At 30.6% G+C, this 19,664-nt stretch overlaps 1 protein-coding gene across 47 annotated transcripts in view; it reads left to right on the top strand.

Moving 5' to 3' along the window:
• Mef2 (myocyte enhancer factor 2) overlaps positions 1-19,664 on the top strand; it is a 268,497-nt gene that overhangs the window by 234,236 nt on the left and 14,597 nt on the right. For 10 of the 47 annotated variants that reach the window (XM_088190470.1, XM_088190452.1, XM_088190473.1 and 7 more), the window contains one exon: positions 2,841-2,918. The exons of the other annotated variants lie outside the window; for them this stretch is intronic. The gene's annotated coding sequence lies outside the window, so the exon portion shown is untranslated. The remainder of the gene's footprint in view (positions 1-2,840; positions 2,919-19,664) is intronic. 47 annotated transcript variants of the gene reach the window in all.

Below are 19,664 nucleotides of genomic sequence, written 5' to 3'. Positions count from 1 at the left end.
ACTAACGTATATTTACCATTAAGTTTTCAGTCAACTGTGAAGATTACAATATATATTATTTTTGTATATTTTTTATTATAAATAAATATTTTATTACAATAATCATATAATAGTTTATTTAAAAATAGACTAGTTATTTATTGTTCTTAGGCTATTTCTAAACACATCTTCTGTATTATACAGGCGCCCCTCGACTTTCGCACATAATTGGTTCCTGAAAATGTGTGCGAATGTTGAATGTACGAAAGTCGAGGGAATTAAAAAAAATTGAAATTGTGTGTATTTTAAAATATTTATTTATCAAGTAAATATAAGATGTTTAAGAGGCGTTTAAGAGACACGTTTAAGTGGGGTTTGCGGGTGTTTCCTTTGAAAAGTTAACAAGAGTAAACTGTTTTCCACTATTCTTTTTCTTTTCTTCATATAGTATTTTATAACATGCTATGTTTTTATTGATCGCCCTACGCACTTGAGATATGCGTTCTCCATTGGGATCACAATCTTCCATAATATTTAAAAATTTGTCAAGGTGCGTGAAGGCTTCATTCATATTTTTCATTGTTAAAGAGTTTTCCAAAATAAACCTGTCTCATCTACATTAAATATTTGGCTAGAGGAATATTCTCCATCTTCAATAATTTTGGATAATTAGGAAATAAATTCTTTTGCAGCATCTTTATCCGCATCAGCCGTTTCTCCAGTAAATTTAATATTATGGAAAGAATACCTGATTTTAAAATTGTAAAATCAACCGTTACTTGCTTGAAAAACCGTGTTAAAATCTTTTTTTAATCTATCCTTCCAATCTTCGTGCAAACTAAGAGCTTTTGCTTGAATAATTGAAATACTCAGAGGGACATCTTTTTGATGTTGGTCATCGAACCACTATAACAAAGATTTTCCATTTCATCCATGTTTTTTTTTTGCTGTTTTTTGGAAACATCTTTAAAGATTCTGAAAATATATCTTTATTTTCCACAATTTTGAACTTATATCTTATTTAAATTTTTTTTATTTTTTTAAAAAAAAAAAAAAAAATTAAAATTTTTTTAAAAAAACGTCCGAAAGTCGAAGACCGCCTGTACAAATAAAAATAAATAAACTATTTATTTATTTCAAATAATATTTATGAAGTGTAAATGTGTGCAAAAAATACTATAATAGCCCATTTTCTCGTAAATTTAAATGTTTTAGTAAAATTTCTTACAAAAGCTTGTATCTCTCAAAAAAGTTTTCAGTTGATTAATATGTTCTGCGAACTTCCATATACATATTTATGCTACAACAATACACGGAACAAAGTTTGCGAACCATTGAAAAAAATATTATAATAATACATATTTTTTCATTTCATGAAATTACCATTTTTACATAAAAAATATTTAACAATTCAAGAACTATTGAATATATCATTTATTTGAAAAAAAGTTTTATATTATTTAAAATTAAGTTCTAACAACGTATGACGTACATATACGTTTCCCGGCGTTAAAGTTAATTATTTATAAATACAATCTAGATTCCGATACCTAACTTTATTAAGACATATCGTTATGCATTTTAATCAAATCCAAAGCGTACTTGACAAATACAAATAGTTAATAGTTGGTTTAATAATGGACCATTTTTTAATACATAAAATAATACATATGTATTTATATATCATTATAGAGTTGTACATATGAATATGCAAAAACATACTTATATTAATTTATATTGTTATATCTAAATGAAACGCTAGATTAGCTCAATTTTCAGATAACAAAAACGCTTCAAAACTAATAAATAGATATTTTCTAACCTTGACCGCTGCACCGTCCATTATTCAACAGATTTATAAGATAAAAACTTATCGTCAATATTAAATAATAATATGTATGTATTATTATTCAATATACACTATAAGCATTATATATAATAGAACTAAAACACGAAACAAAGCTCGCTAAACTTTTCCGCACGGCAAACGAGGCAAACTTTTCCTCTCCGTAGATAATGATGAATTTTCCGAGTTGGCAAAGTTTTAGAACCTATGGTTAATTATCGCTTTCACCTGGGTCCTTTGAAGGTTGTTAGACCGAGAGCCTCTGCTGGTGCTTATCTTTTAGTATTTTTCCAATCTTATGTTTTCTCGTCGTTATCAGCGTGTTATCATTTCGCGATTTTTATTCGCGTTTGATAAAGAATCACTACTTTAGATTCCCTTTAAATGCTTTAATACCGGGCTATTACATTAAAAAAATAGTTGTAGTACTTATATTAACAAAAATATACTTATGTTCCTAACACAGATTTTTATTAAATTTTATTTGATCTATAAATTATGTATTGCGATAATAAAGAAACATAGTAATGCTCTCTTTATCTTATCAAAGTAATACATATTAATTAATTTTTTAGTGTTGTTATATCATATGATTATCTATTAAATGCTTATTACTTAGAGCTTTATAATGCAATCCCCTACAATAAAATAAATCGAGTCTGATAGATAAACTAATTGATTTCTATGTAATTTTGTGAAATGCTTTGGAATTTATCTACTATAATTGACCTATCATTAATTGAAAATTATTGAACTGTAAAGGAATCCTTGCGTTTGATCTCCTTTGACCGCTAACTTTATTAGTTATGAAGTAGTGTAATATAGATTTTATAACATAATATTATGCTTATATTATATCGTTAATATTATCTTATGTCGATTATCTATTATTTTAATCTTAAGCTATTTCACATTCTTTATTTAATAAGATAAAGATCATACTGATTTTTGTATTCATAAAAATGTATACGCGTTTCTTATGAAAATATTAATGATATGTCTGTTTTTGTTACAGGTAATTATATACTACTTGGTTTAATCAAGTGTTGATGTCATGGATTTGCTACCAATCTTCTTGGTTCAATTATGTGCGGTTAGTCTCATCAAATTATCACTAAACATGTACTTTTTTATTTTTGCTTTTAAAAAGCTAATTTAAATCATAAATTATGGTAGAAATATATTATCCCCAAATACGCCCCTGCTACAAACGCCCAATTAATAAATTCCATTTTACGTTAGGCTCGTTCCGATTCTAGATTTTATTATTAATTTTTTCATGCGTATTTTTTATTGCAAAATTACTCGAGTGTGAAGTGTTAATGTAAATATTTAATTACTCGAGTTTAAATTTAATGAGTGGGTAATTAACGTTATTTATTAACATTTATGTGTTGGGTCAAACATACCAATTCTCGCGAATGGTTATTATCGTTTTTTACTACCACAATAACCATGAAAAATCAAATGGAACACGAACAACCATGAGCTTTTCTTAAAAATATTTTTTAAGACTGTTACGCATTTTTAAGCAGATCATTAACAACCCCTAATTTCAATTGTGACAGAAAAACTATTATTTATAAACAATACTTTCATAATCAACCGAATTTTGTTTGACTGAAATTTATTAACAGCGCTTTGCACTGTTAATTTAGGATTTCAACAAGATTTTTTAGTCTGAAACTGACTTAATTTTAGGCATTTATATAATATTTAAATTACAATGAATTCTATTCAGTGAATCGGTTGAAACTATATTTTATAAACACTACTTTTAAATGGGGTCACCATGTGTCATCTTTTTTGGATGATATTTGATAATGTTTGGAGAAGTATGTAACATTTTTTTTTGCTCCTGTGTATATGGTGAAACAGCTCTTGCTATATGCTATAGGTTAATCAGAGATATTTAGTTCGCTAGATATACTTCATGAATGACGTATTTAATACGATTCTACAGCAGAACGTGCTGTATTATTGTTGCATTCGTGAGTTTTCAATGAAACTGAGTATAGATAAGCGTTTATCAGCGAGTCGCCGGCGACTACGTAGACATGAGCGACATGCGAGAGATCAGTCGATCGTGTCGATCATTGATTCATGACACAGCCAATCGAAGCGCAGAAGTTATCCAGAGCTCAGTAAGAAAAATATTACCCTATGGACCTCGAAGAAGGTAGATTATTTTCAATGTGACCCTTAACAATGTGTCATGTCATCGAATAATTTCGCCCGCTTTGTGACCAAGGTGCCTGCCATTCGTTCCACGCAGGTGTGTTTTGTTCTTGTGTCAATTATCGATCGATGTCGATGACACCGAACAGCGTGCAAATCGGCGTGTGTTTATACATGCCGCCATTGTGACATGTCAGACAGGTACCGCTAAAGCGTGACGGTCAAGGAGGCTGGCTTCCCACGGACCGCGGGATTCGAACCCGCCTGTATCGGACACTGCACCTATCAGCGCTCATAAGTAAACATTACTTATACAGTAAAACACCTGATCATCGTGCTCTTGAAATCTATCTAAGAAGTTCTGCTCCCCTAAAAGGCCTTCCAAACATATTTTTTCTTCTTACTGTACATTATTTTAATTGAGGTGAAAATTACAGTCTCTACAGCTGTTTTATAGAGATCTTTTTCAATAATATATGCTACTGAATCTTCCAAATCAAATTGCCACTGGGACATTTTCTGACACTTTCTGCAACCCTTTCAACGCATTTTTTTGCACATTAAAATCATTCGCTTCATGATAAAAAATCACATCAATTGATAATTTTAAAAAAAAAAAAAAAAAATTGTGAGGAATAATATTGTACAGTTTCTGTAACTCAATATTGCGTAAAGATCTCAAGATTCGCATATTAATCCAAAGAGACAGCAATTACGCATAACAAATTTATTAGTTATTTCGATGAATGAGCCAAAATACTGACTTAAAACATTTATGTTTCACACACTGTCTTTAAAATAAAACGTATTTCATGAAATTAAACTCATAGAATGCTGAAAAAAAAGATTCTAAGAAAATAAGTTTTATGCATAGTGTGACATGGTAGAATGTGACCGTCGTGGTCGCCAAACGAGTGTGTTGCTCTAGACGCCGCTACGTCAGTGTTGCCAGTGTGCCACAAAATAAATCGTCCTCCACAGGATAATAAATAAAATAATTGTGACTCGTTAAGTCATTAGTGATTATTAAATCTCAGTAATCACATTGATAAAATTACAGCGAAAAAATATTTTTGATAAATATTTTTATGCACATGTGCGTAAAAAAATAAGCGTTAAAAAATCCAAAAATCATCAAAAAGCGTGTTTTTATTATATTTATTGATTATTTATAATAACTACAAAAATTAAATTGTAGTTATATATAGTAGGTTATTGTATATATTTTAATTTTCATAGTTAGTATTTTTGCTGTTAAAGAATACTCGGTCGCTTTCCGTTGATGTTGGCTTAATTGCGAGCAAATATTTATATGAAATGGTGAGTTAATTTATACACATTTTTAATTTGTTAGTATACTCTTGGGAGTGAATTCAGTTGTTATTTATTTATTATTATTAATATTGCATTAATAGTAAATTATATAAAAAAAGTCAGTGATTCTCAACGTTGTATTTCTTTGATTTATTTTACTACTTTTTGTTTTAGTATGTTCTAATAATTTATTTCAACCCTTTTCTAATATTAAATTTTGCTAATTTAGTTTACACATTTGTTATATGGTTTGTAGATGTTTTTGTATCAAAACAGAGGCTTTCAATATTTTTTATAAAATTAATATAAAATATTTTTTGTTATGTTGATTTATTTCGTACTCTTTAATTTTTTGGTAATATGTGTTATATAAATCATTTACATTGATTCAAATTAAAAAATAAATAATATATAATTTTATTGTTTATTATTTATTATTTTTTTAGCTACATATGTAAATATATACCTCTAAACAGTGAAAAATCGTCTACCGTACATGTACAGCGATAATTATTTTTAAAGATATGTGCATTTAAATAAATACTTTGTTTCATAAAACGAATTATTTGTGCATTTAAGTAAATTAGTCTGAAAAGGATTCTTTGCAGAGAGTTATTCATGGGGTGTTCACTATTCTAAACGAGTAATGTCTCTACATATGGGCAAAAAAACGTATTGCGTAACTTAAAAATAAACTATCGATAATTTAGATAATATGTATTTACCATTTCGATTGTCATTAATCTATTTCAATGGAGAAATTTTATTTGATATACGAATAATTTGAGTTATAGCTCCGTCACGGAGCCAAAGCTCCACTGTATTGCTCAATTAACCTTTTGTGTGCCACGGACGCCGGACGAAGCTCAGTCGAGTCGCGACTGTATTGCCATGGCCTTCCTTCGAAGCTCTCACAAAAACTTCCATTTATGCTTTGAAGCTTCTGTAGAGAAGCGTTTGAAATTATTACCACTATAACATAAAATGGCTAAAATTAATTGTTAACTTTTCAACGTCGCCAGGGCTGTCATAAGCTACTTGTGTAACAATGATTGGCATTATCGTGTACTTTTTTAGCACATTAAGGGTTAAATAATCGAATTTTTGTTAACCAAAAACTGTTTCAAGTGAAGATAAAATCGATTATTAAAAACTGTATATGCTAGAAAAAAATACAGCAGTTTATTATATACCAATAAATAATAATTTTGTGATTTTTATTAATAAAATTTAGCTTAAAATTATTTTAATATGTATATCACGGACGCCGTATATCACGGACGCCGTAAAATGTTCATAAAATGGTTAAAATTAAATGTTTATTTTTCAACATCGCCAGGGCTGTCGCAAGCAACTTGTGCCTTTGTAATTTTTAATATAAATATTACGCCTAGGTACTGTAGCATATAAAAATTCCCCATATATAAAATACTTCTTCGGCTGGTTGCAAAATCTTAAATTTATGTCATATACTACGTTTATTTTTTTACCGCAGAATGTTCTGTTGATTTTTTAGTTGTATAATGATATGTTTTAATATATACAACTAGCGTGCATTAAATTCTGGATATCCTAAAGCCTTATTTCATACTATTTATTATCTAAAAAAATGGATTTATTTAACATACACCATAATACTGCCATAATGTTTCTGTAGACTATTATATATTATTATAATTTTATTTTAAACTCGCCATTCAGTTTATTGCCTCTCGTCTATTTTAAATATTCATAGCACGTGGAATTTCAATGTATACGTTTTATAACTCTCGCTCATATTATTTTTGAGAGAAAGAGATAGAAAAGTGTACCGTCAGATTTAATGGAATTTAATAACATATTTATTTATTGCTATGAAATTCTTAAAAAATATTTATTCGAGTAGCACGTGTTTTATTATCTACGAATAATTTTTCCACACAATATCTAATCTCAAATCAACTTTATCTGTTATCTTGTTTTAACACTTGAATCCGAACAGTAGTAAAACGTGTATGACTTTTTCATAAGATAATTTATGCAAACGTACGCGAATTATAAATGCATTTAATCATCCATATATGAATAAAGTAATGCTTTCGACGTGACGATAATGCGTGACGTTAAAATCATGCCATTTTAGTTCGATTATAACTTAGATGGCATGATGACAAAAATTTTACTTTTACACGCAATCGTAAATAAATGATTAATGAAAAGTCTATTTGCTCTGAATACATAGTAACGCGTGTAGCATTGTTTGTATTACTCGAAATTGATATCTGAATACGAATACAGGTGTTTTTTTTTCAGATGGTATATTTTAACGTCTGTGTGAATGATAAATGAAAGCATAAATAACACTTTTATATATGAAAATATTTTTGACGAGTCATTCTTTACATTAGAACTGACGTTAGATGGCTCAGATCAAAAAATATTAAAATAAGATCGAGTACCACTCACTTCTCTTAGTGCACAGACGTCTTATTATTATTTATTTAATTAACTTCTCTCAATACAGAAAATATAATTGAGGCTTATAACGTGTTTCTTTATTATATTATTAATATTAATTTTATTTATTGTAAATATTCTAATGTGTTACAACCGGGTAAACACAATCAACAACCACTTTATAAGTAATGAGACAGCTGACCGAATTCAAAGTGACGTAAATTTTATTAATTTTAAACTGTTACTACAGCATGAATTATAATTATATAATAATCACTAATTCTGATTTTGCAGACAAGATATAAATTGTAAAACACAAAGGTCCATATGGGATTCGAACTCATGTTTTGTAGGTAATAGTACTGATCAATCTTATTAGTAGATAATGTGTTACAATGCTAAACATCTTACTTATTTTGAAACAATTTTACCTTTGCTAACGAAAACGTTAAATTTTAGCATCTGGACATTCTTCCAATCATCTGTAATTATTATTCACCAAACCCAATAAATAAAAATGCCGTTTTTAAGGTCGATTTTAAACTATAATAAATTACAATCAATAGTTTAATATATATTTTCATATTTGACAGATGTCAATTTATTCATACTTATATTTACTCAGTTGCGAATTTTTGCTATTTTCTTTTACGTATTGTGCAGTTTTGTTTTAAATTAAAATGTTTACGATCACATGTTGTCACATAGCTATGATGATCATGAATAAGTCTTTGTCATTATTTAACGTTTCGTACGATCGTTAAATAAAAGGCAAAGACGTAGTAATAAAGATGCTGTTGAAAAAAAATGGTAATATAATAATTTATAACCCAAGATGAACATTCTCGTTTACAGGGCTTTTAAATATATTTGAATATATAATTGGATTGTTGCCCTAACATCCTAGTAATACTAGGACGTTTAGTATTCATGCAAACGAGCAGTGCACGATGACAGGTCACGGTCACGAGTGGCGACATCACAATCGACATGCAGATAATTGCGTTTGAGACTGTGACATATTCAATGGTTTGTGGAAACCGTTTACATCAATTATAATTAAACACATTCAAGAGCCGTTGAACGGATCAACGGATGGCTCAATCGAGAAAAAAATATACACTGTTAGAAGTCATTTTTCGTTGTAGTCATTTTATCCCCGATATCACTTACCTGTACTCTTAAATTGCTTAGACCATCAATAGGTTTATTCGACTGCGCGAGCGCCTAGGTAGGAGGTCGACCTAAGTCGGCACAGTAATGAAACGAAACTCTTAGTTGCTATTGGACCATGAAATTAACTCCTGAACCTTTTTTAGCTACTGAAAAAAGGCCCAATAAATGAATAGATAGATTAAAGTATGTGCAAATAATGACGCTATTCAGTTAATCGATGAACTTGCTGATAGGCAGTTGTTTATTTATTTAAATAAAATTCAGGTTTCTAAGGTTATTTCTGATTACAATAACAGCGTGCTTATATGAATCATGCGTCTATTTTGCTCATCAGTATGATTATTAATAAATCGAGCGAATCTATTAGCGAGTGTCAACAATACTGCTTGTTTATTTATATGATCATAAAAACATTATTAATAATGTTGCTCTATAATACTTAAATGTTAACTTTATATCTGTTTGTTTATAAATTAAATTTAACTTGTAAAAGTTTTGAAGAGGGTCTAAAGTCATTGATCAAACTCAGCGATTTTTCTCAGTTTCCAGGTTCAAAGTTTATCATGGAAGGTTGATGTCTTCTAATTAAACTCTTGGCAACTAACTTCCAGGTTTATTGATAAACATTGACACGTCATGAAATACTTGTTATCGCTATGAACTAGCTTATATCCGGGTGAATCTCCTGACGGACTGCATCGTACTGAATCCTATATGGTAATGCCTCTTTTAACAATTAGTGCATTTTATAATTAAAAATTCGAGTGCCGCTGCCGAGAGCTGCTCTTTCGAGCGCGAGCGGTGAGGTGTTTTTTCGCAAACTGAGATAGAACGAGTAACTCGGTTCAATTTCAGTATGCGCGTAGGCGTCCTATGGTCACCACGTATGTCGAGCGCTGCATCGTAGTCACGTGGTCTAGTTATAATACCACATGCTTATCGGTGACTTCAACAGACTCTTACTGACATCTTTGAATATTTTAGGGCACCAAGAGGGATTTACTATATTTTTGATAGTATATTTTTCTAATTATATTTTTTTTCATATAAAATTAAATAATTAAAAAATAATTAGTGGTACTTGATTTTATTAAAAAAATCGTTTCGAATATCCTTATGTATTTTCCTAGATCGGTTTATATAAATGTCGCACCATAAGGAATTCTTATTTAGAATCGATGGCGAAAAATTCTAGGATAGTCACAGATGTGGTGTTCGTATTTTGAAGTATCATTTTTATGCCTTATGGCATTTTGCAAAAGCCAACAAAAGATTTTGCGTAAATTGAATGTTTACGACCGAAAAGTTTTCACTGATATTGTATTGGTGAGTGCCCACACATACTTTTATAATTATCAGTAGCGTAATTTTAATAATATGACAATTTAAAAATTGCGATTATTTGGCACATTTTTCGATCACGCGCAAATATGCCAGCTGTACGTGACAGAAGCCGCCGTACAGACGTCATTCACGGCCGCCGTCCGGACGGCATATGAAATTTGCGGCAGTATGGTTGCTTACTCGAAGTCGTAGGTCTCGGCCGACTTCAGTTCTCGTCACTTAATACGCTCGCTCGCGTATTAAGTGACGAAGAAGTAGACGTGCGCAACGCGTGTAACGTTATCTCTCACTCACTCTCGTCACTTAATACGCGAACGAGTGAAAGGGAATGTATCTCTACGTACGCGCCTGATTCCCAGTCTCTTTTTATGCTTTACACCTAAATTTATAATCCCGACTCCCGGGAGTCACGTTACAAAAACCGGTTCGAAAAAATATAAAAATGTTCGTAGTCACTTTTTTGCATCCCACTAGTATTCGTACACGAACAAAAATATCCGAGGTGAACCTTTTTTTAATGTTCTATGATATTTCCAAAATCTTATCTACGAATTTTTAATACCGACTACCGGGGTTAAAATTCGAGAACAGCATTCATCTATCAGCTTCATTACGCACATTCATAATCCCTAAGGTGTTTTAAAGTTTTGCTGCTAATATTTGGTCCTGGATTATTCTCGATCTGTTTAAAGTAGTATCACTAGCTCTCAACCTTTCTTAAACATCAAATTATATTTTTTTAATGGTACACGATCCACAGCTTAACAAATAAAGATTTGATTTTTATTAAATTAAAATGTAAATTAAAAAATATGTGGTATTAAAGTGTTAAAAGTTTTAATTTATAAATAAAAGCAAAGAGTTGCACTATTATTCTATAAATATTTTTTAATGGATCATGTCTTGACATGCAAAATACAAATAAAATTGGAAGTTCATCGATATTGTGATACTGATACTCAATCTCTGAATATATACAGTGTCTCTAAAGTAAACTTATCCCTCCATTAGCGCGGTTAAGAAAAATAATATCGCTTGTTGTACTTGACCTACATCTGGAACCTTTTCTACTGCCCATGCATTGTGTCTTGAGTTGCTTTTTGGAGTACACGCGTGTCGCTCATCATTATCAATTAAATTAAATTTTATGTCTATTTATGAGATATTTTATGGAACTTATCTACCGCATAAATCGAGGGATGAGTGCAAATTAAACAAAATACTGCCATAATTTTAATGATCACTATCAATACCTCAAAGCGATGATATCAAATTAAACAAACTCACGGTTAAGATATTTTTTCTGGACTATTTTAAAAGGAAACTAAACATAAATTGAATCTAATGAAAAAATACATACTTGGAATATAAATAACATCATATAACAATGCAAATTATGTTACAACAATAACAACTTTATCAGTATATTATATTTAATTTCAACAAAATTTATAATTACTTTATAAACATCCTGTATGTTGAAATGCGTTTTATCTATATTTTTAAAAATTAACCATATCAACGCTGGGAGTGTACCGTCGTGATTTTTCCACTTGTTTTTCCTTCTACGCCAAGGGTGGTGGAAGTATCGGTGATTGCGTTATCTGACGTTCGTGTAGCTACGCTGCGAATTTCCCGGAAGTTTTCATCAGATGAAGGCCGCGTGGGCGGAAATACCTCATCCCCTTGGTGCCGGTTCGTGCAAGCCCACGCACACCCCCATCCGCCCCCATAGTATATAACCCAAGCTCCAACCCCATAAACGCCACCTCGTACTCATGTATATATGTCCCAGTGTCGGTTTTCTGGAAACTCTTGATTGACTGCCAAAGTGCTACTGCGACTACCCCACGTGACATTTCATTGAAATAAAAAAAACAAAACCCAAGCTAGTAGTATATTTGACTTTGAAATTATATTTTATTAAGTATATATTTTCATTGAACTTATACATTTTTTTTATAAAAGCGTGGATGTTTTGGAATTGCTTCAACATTTCAATCATTTCCTATTTTATACAAGTGCTTTAATTGTTAACTGACTTATTTTTTGCATTCTTTGTGATGTAATTCTGAATCATCACCTAACATAAAATAGTAGTAAACATTACAACTTTTTAAAAAATATTAAATTTATTTGGAATTTGATAAACCATAATTTTTCAGCGCTTTCAATTAATTTACCCAACTAAAAATATATGTCGACATGTTGAATAATGTCAAATTAGATTATTTTCCAAATTAGAAAATACCAGTAACAACATACATATTTACTATACATATACCAATAAAAATTGGCGTGTGGTTGATTGATTTATCTGCAAATTTATTCTTATACCCCTATGATCACCGTGTCTAGGGAATAACACGTGTACTGAGTAGTACCTACCTACCCCGTGTCGGCGAACGATCATTCGAAATTCCTGTTTGGTCACGTTTCTGCCGTTTTCTCGCATTTCTTCTGGAATTTATTGCGTCTTATTTCTTGCGAGACGTAGTCAATGACGTCACTCGTGTACCAAGAACAATCAGGGCTGCCAGGCGTTCGATGATTGACCCTTTTATAATTAATTTATTCTGTATATTAAAAATTCAGCAATTATTAATTTAAAGTAATATAAAATTAACACTACATTACTAATATCACAATAAAAAAAATCTATATAAATAAATTATTAAAAAAAATATTTATGTAGTAGTACACATATAATATTTGTTGCTATTAAAAGTAAATTTTTTCAATATGTGTCCGCGTTTTTTTTTTTACTTAATTGACAAAATGTTAAACAATTACGTCATTAAAATATATTTTAGATTTACAATTTTTATTTATTGATTTTTGAATGTGGACTTTTTAGTGTAAAAAAATTGTAAGCACTGCCTTAACCTTTAAGACGCATTAATTAAAAATATATATAAAAAATTTTTTTTTTTTGAAAATGCAAATTTTACCTTGATACTGTGTCTAAATATTCTGATTTTTTCATTTTTATTTATTTAAAATCATATTTTATGTTTATTCACAAAAAAGTTTTTTCTTAAAAAGTATTTTTATTTACTGATTTTTGCGCCAAGAAATAAAAAAAAAAAATTGGACGACTTTAGTTGATTTACGCGTTCAAAGGGTTAAGACAATGCTGCTAATAACTAATCGATATTTCATAATATGGACATTGAAAATACCGAATAGTAATAAATCAGAAATAATATTTAATTGTTTTTTTTTTTGAAAAATTAAAATTTTATCGTGATACTGTGTTTAAATGTACTGATTTTTTAATTTTTTTTTATTTAAAATGAAATATTATGTTTATTCACAAAAAAAGTTTTTTCTTGAAAAGCATTTTTTTTACTGATTTTTGCGTAAAGAGATAAAAAAAATCAATTGGGCGACTTTAGTCGATTTCCGCGTTCAAAGGGTTAAGGTAGTGCTTCCAATTTTCCGATTTTTTCGATCCACAGCGTTGTCTTTTAATGCTACCCCCTCCCAGCAATTAAAATTATAACAAAAAATCTGGGTTTTTTTCATAAAAAAAAAAAAATTAACAACATTTTTGTGGAAAAATAGTAGTATTATGATATCGATCATAATATCGATCATGTGTACATCTCTTGACTAACGGATTAAGTTGGTTCAAATTTGACTGAATATTCAATGGAATAAATTAAGTGACTTCTCAGGTTCAACCCTGTAGAATGTAACAACAGCACGACCACATTGTCGACGTAGAAAAAAGCTTTGAACAGTAACCACCGCTCGATGGTGAGACACGTGTGCTGTGCTTTAGCGTCGCCAGAGGCGCTGGCGTCACAGTGACGTCATTTTAGCGTCTTCGTGGTCTCATACATATGGATTAAGTTGTGTGACCCTCGAAAAATTTCGGTCGGGAGAGTGAAGAATAAAAAAATAATTATGCGTTGTTCAATGCAGATGACGGAGATTATTCACGACGCGTGCCGCGAATAATGGCTGTGAAGCGAATTTTTTAGCAGGTTGGCTACACAATGGCGACGGAAGCCACCTTCCAGGGCGCCTGTGAGCTTCTCGTTATCGAATCAGAAGTCAGGATGTTGTCCCGTGTCAAGGCTGAACGTATGCACCAACAACGTGAGGATTGCGAGGAAATGAGGCGTATTGTGTTTTGAAGCCACACAACAACCCCTTGAATGGCGTGATATTCTTGATTTCAGTTTAGAGTCTATGTGTGTATGAACTTTACATGAACAGTTTGTAATCTTGCTACTTACATAATTTATAAATGTATTTCAAGATTATAGTACTATTTAAGGCAATATGTCGGACTTGTATTTACGTATACTCAAAACATACATATTGATAAAAATGGAATGTTATAAAGCACTTCGAAGTAGTTCAATTTTTAATTACTCACCTTGATATTCATTCATGAAATGAGGAAAAGCCATAAAAACCTAATCTGAGGTTATCGGCCTTTAATTCATAAGTATTGACTTTCACTACTGCTTCTTGTTGGTTCTGTACGAAATATTTTTTTGCAAATGTTTATATAATTGAAAAGTTCAATGTCATAATTGATCATATTGAATGAACATATTTTTTATCTGTAAATAAAATTTTAATTCATTGTGTATTTGTAGAGAGGATTTGCAATAGTATTTTGTGGCGCACTAAGTATTCTAAAACATGTAATAAAAAAAAATTATAGTATCAATATATAATCCTATCCCTACATTATTTATTCTCGTATTGTACCAAAGCTGACAATCTAAGTGTAAGCAGCTGCTTCTCTCTTGTCGTCTGATTTGATTCGGCATAAGTTCAGCTGGATCTTAGATCTCTCGTGTATTCCATGTCGGGAGTGAAGTAGGAAGTTGCAGCGGTAGATCCTTAATGATACTTAATAAGTTGTTATTTTACGTGTCGTTGTTTTAAAGGTTTCAAAGAGGGCTCAAGTCTTCAAAAAAACGACTTTTTTCTGCTTCGAGGTTCAAATTGTATTGCAAAAAGTTATAACACCGTATTTTTGAAAATGATAGAATCAAAAAAATTCATTGGTTTTTACGGAACTTGTACTAAATATTTGCAACGCGACTATTATAGTTGGTCTTGATAATTACAAATTTATATTTTTTTAAGATATAATAAATATTTTTCTACAAATATAATACACTCAACTACTGTTTTTGAGTACACGATAACTGCTTTATTTTTAATCAAATCGCCATAATTTTTTTTTAGTTTAGTAGGTTCGTTAATCGTGTTTTAAAATGGCGGCTATTTAAAAAAACTCCCACATAAAATGAAAAAAAATATATATAAAAATATGTTGCAGCAAAATTAAATTTAAAATCAAAATTATTTTTTTGTTCTTATATATAATATATGTTACAGTGAATATGTATTACTAGTGAAGATATATTTTTACTAGTATAAATATAATTTTACTAAATCAGCTAATTAAAATGTATTATTCAATTGATTTACAGTTTCACTGCTCAGTATCAGTAAAACTGTATGTTGTTTATTACTTAGCTCTTAGCTATTGGTAGATATACATTTAAGAACCGGTCCTTCCATCGCGAAAATGCCGCCCCCAAGCAAGTGCCGCCCGGCGCTGTCCACCCCCCCCCCCTCCGCCTCTCTAGTTACGTCAAAGATTCATATTGTGACGTCGCCTCGTGCAACAAAATATTGCGCTTATATTTCTATAATGTTCTATATATGAAATTAAATTTGGAATATCAACATTTTTCTCACAATTTTCTATACAGAAAATTCCCTTATTTTTTTGGAACGAGATATTTAAACATACATTTTTCAGTATAAAAAGGTACAATTTTACTTTAATTTTCATTACATAAAGTGTAACAAAACAAATATAACTACATGATAACTATGCGCCATCTATATATTTGCTAGAAAAAAATCAGTTTGTTTTAAATTATATTTAAATTTAACCCTCCTGTTATTTTTCTTGTTCATATCTTCGTTGAGGCATTTATAGCACACACAGAAGATTTCTTAGACTTGTTAATTCTTAAAACCAATAAAAAGAAATAATCAGGAGAGATTTGATCGGGTTTGAATGCCAGGATGTCACAAAATCTCAACTGGAATTTAATCAATGGAGGTTTTGACAATATGTAGTTTTCTTCACCCTATTCTGATGATAACATAGGTGTATGTACATACATATATACGCAGATATAGAGATATAAGTTTTCCAGCTACAACTTTCATGAGAGTCGCCATTCTTACATGCCTTTCAGGTAGGATTCACTTTGCAAATTCTGACACATTTTCCGCCGTAACGCGCTATCCTCCCGCATCATACACTCTCTCTTGATCTTGAATCTTTGGGGATGAAAGGAGGCAGGAGAAGAGCTTTGCGGCGTGTCACGTGACCGAGTTTCTCGGGAAGCCTTCCAGGGCGGCCCCGGGCACGTGGTCTCTCGTCGAGGCCCTGTTAAGCGCATTTGACCCACTTTCGTGGCCGCGCGCAATTGTTTGCTCTCGAGTCGAGGTGTTGAGCCGCTGGCGCCCGCCTTATCGCGCTCGCCAGGGCCGCATTTACGGTACCGAGATTTTTTTACAAACTGAATTTGTATCGAAAGAAATCGGATCGTACATCTGCAATCCAAGATAGTTTTAAATATAATTTAATTTTAAAATGTTTTGTCTTCTTTATTTTTTACTTTAGAATTTTTTTTAACAAGTTACGAAAATTTTGAATAATCGCTATTTTGAAAGAGATTTATTGTTATCTGAAATATTTACAAGGTGTTTTTATTTTTTTGTTTATAATGTTAAAAATTCATATCAATATCGTTACAACTAAAGCAGATCATCAAAAACCGTTAATGAAAAATGAATTACAAAAAACATATCTATTATAATTTCTACTTCCATTATAGAACATTTTTGACATCTTTATTTTTTTTTGCTAGGGTTTTTTTAACGGAGTTATATTTTTTTATTATTTTTGAATACCCATAATTTTTAATCAAAATTTTTAACGAACTGAACCGAAAATTTTTCAAAGGAAATATCAAAGATAATCTGATCTGATATGTTTATAATTTTAAAAATAAATTAAATTACTTTTTATATGTGAAAAATATAATTATTTAAAGCATCATATTTTCCCAAATTTAATCGAGTTATTAAAAATTATTTTTTATAAATATTTATTTTAGAGTTAATTTTATCTTAATTAACATTTTGTTTTGACGGAATTTCTTAATTATATTTAAATAATGGTACGTAACATAAACTAGATTAATATTATGAATAATTTAATTTTAATTTAACCAAGATAATTTTATATAAGCGTTCTAAATTATTTATATTTAAAGTATACGTCACATTTACGAACGACGGATGTATCAATTGACGCTTTCTTAATAACGATATAGCGAACACGCCTTACACACAATATGTGTGAAAATTGCGTCGCGATTGCGAAGAAAGTAGAGTGCCACAATTTAATCAACATGGAATGCCAACTTGCAAACCGGTTGATATATCTCAATTGAGCATGAGGAAACATAAACGTAGTAAACAATTTTGATCGATATGAAAGTTTCTCAGAATCGATTATAAATATGTGTTCAAATTACAAAGACGTATCATTGTCAGCTTTTTGAACAGCGAATATTACGGATAGGTGCTTTTTAAGGTATCGAGGCGATGAAAGCTCGCATTGTTAAGCTCACCCTAATAAGGTCGCTTCAAGGCCAATTTACCTTTATACCGTCTCATGGGAAAAGCTTTTCAAATGCTTAAATATTAACTCTGAAACAAGGTGGCGATTATCGCACTCTCATTGGGTATTTGCCAGAAATATTCTAGCATACATAATTCAAATTATCGATTGTCTTGAATACTATTACTATCAAAAACATTAATAGTTTTGCCGATTGTAACAATGTTTGACCCGTTTCCTGTGTGTAAGAATGCAGTATAAAATACATTTTAAGTCTAAAAGGTCTTAAATCGTGTTCACGAAATTAATATACAATGTTTTGATGTCAAGGTTATAGAGTCATGTTTTCATGTATTCTTTTATGGCATTTCCTTAATCGTTAATAACAGTTTTAAATTTAAATATACTAGTTTTTTATGTCTGTTGTTGTAATTGGTACGTCAGTGTAATTTTAAATTTTCAAAAAGCTCATCCAGGTGAGCTTTTGATCGTTCGCCACATATGTTAATGCCGGTCGATCCGTCGAGCTTTCCGCGAAAAATTCTCGCGCCGGCCCTGGTCGGTGTCCGTGACTCTCGAGCAAACGAGGTCATCGTCGAGGGAAACCAGAATGGGGGAAAGCCGAGGGTTACGTAAGAGCGCCGTAATTTCGCAGCGTTTTCAACCCCACTCGCACACACACACTTACGAAAAAAACACGGGGGTGGTCGGTTGGCAATCCCTGAATTCGGTCGTTGTTGGGTCATTTAACCTCGTGTTTGTAATGAATTCGATTTTGTACTGGAGTTCGTTACCGTTCGACCTCTGGGGATCTTTTGGTGGAAATTGGACGTAAGGGTCGGTTTTTATCCGCAATCAAGGAGCGGATGTTTTCCACCGTTCTGCTGCATTCGAAATCACTATTGCTCTATGTGGGGTTTTAAACGACGTTGATAACACCGATGAAAGCAATTCAATGGTCTACTTATCATGTTTTACTATTTACTACATTACCTTTTATTTTTATATATTTTTTTAAGATTACTTTTCTAATTTATCATACCTATCTTTGACCAATAACTGTTATACCTCTAATGACGCAAGAGTTTGTCTTCCAGGTGGTCATTTTTAGGCGATCAATGTGAGCGCGTCTTTCGATCAAAACAAGATTTTGTAACTGTCAAGTCGCTCTTCGAAATGACAATTTCACTCGTGTTTTGTTTGGCAAAACACCTTTATACTATAATCGCTTTCTACTGGAAATTATATAAAAACCCCTACATAAGTATGTATGTTAAATTAAAACTGTTTAAAAATCACTTCAAAATAATTATTGTAAATTATTTTTTATACTGTACGACAAGAATTTTGCTGTAATATTAGTTTTTTATAGTAATTTAATTAGGTGCTTTTAAAATAATAATAAAATGGCTACAATTATTTTATTTTACAAAATTATTATTTTTTTTATTGTTTTTAGTGTTCAAATATTGTTGATTTCTACTTTACAATTATTATTTTTAATAAGGTTTCGCTTTTAAATATCGACAATTTAATAAGGACAATTCTTCGTTTTTAATATTTTTTTATGATTTGTAGTACATTTTGTACTCATTTAATTTTAATATGAAGCTTTTTAATTGGTATAAAAGTCTAGAATTATTTATACTCTATTTTATTTAAGGCTCTCTTGTTTATACATAGGTTAGACGGTGTTTATAATTAGGC

The sequence above is a fragment of the Plectrocnemia conspersa genome, unplaced genomic scaffold (genome assembly GCF_051122295.1).
Source record: "Plectrocnemia conspersa isolate PC_06_02 unplaced genomic scaffold, ASM5112229v1 ptg000008l, whole genome shotgun sequence".
Classification (NCBI taxonomy): Eukaryota; Metazoa; Arthropoda; class Insecta; order Trichoptera; family Polycentropodidae; genus Plectrocnemia; species Plectrocnemia conspersa.
This window is presented reverse-complemented; position numbering and strand designations above follow the sequence as displayed.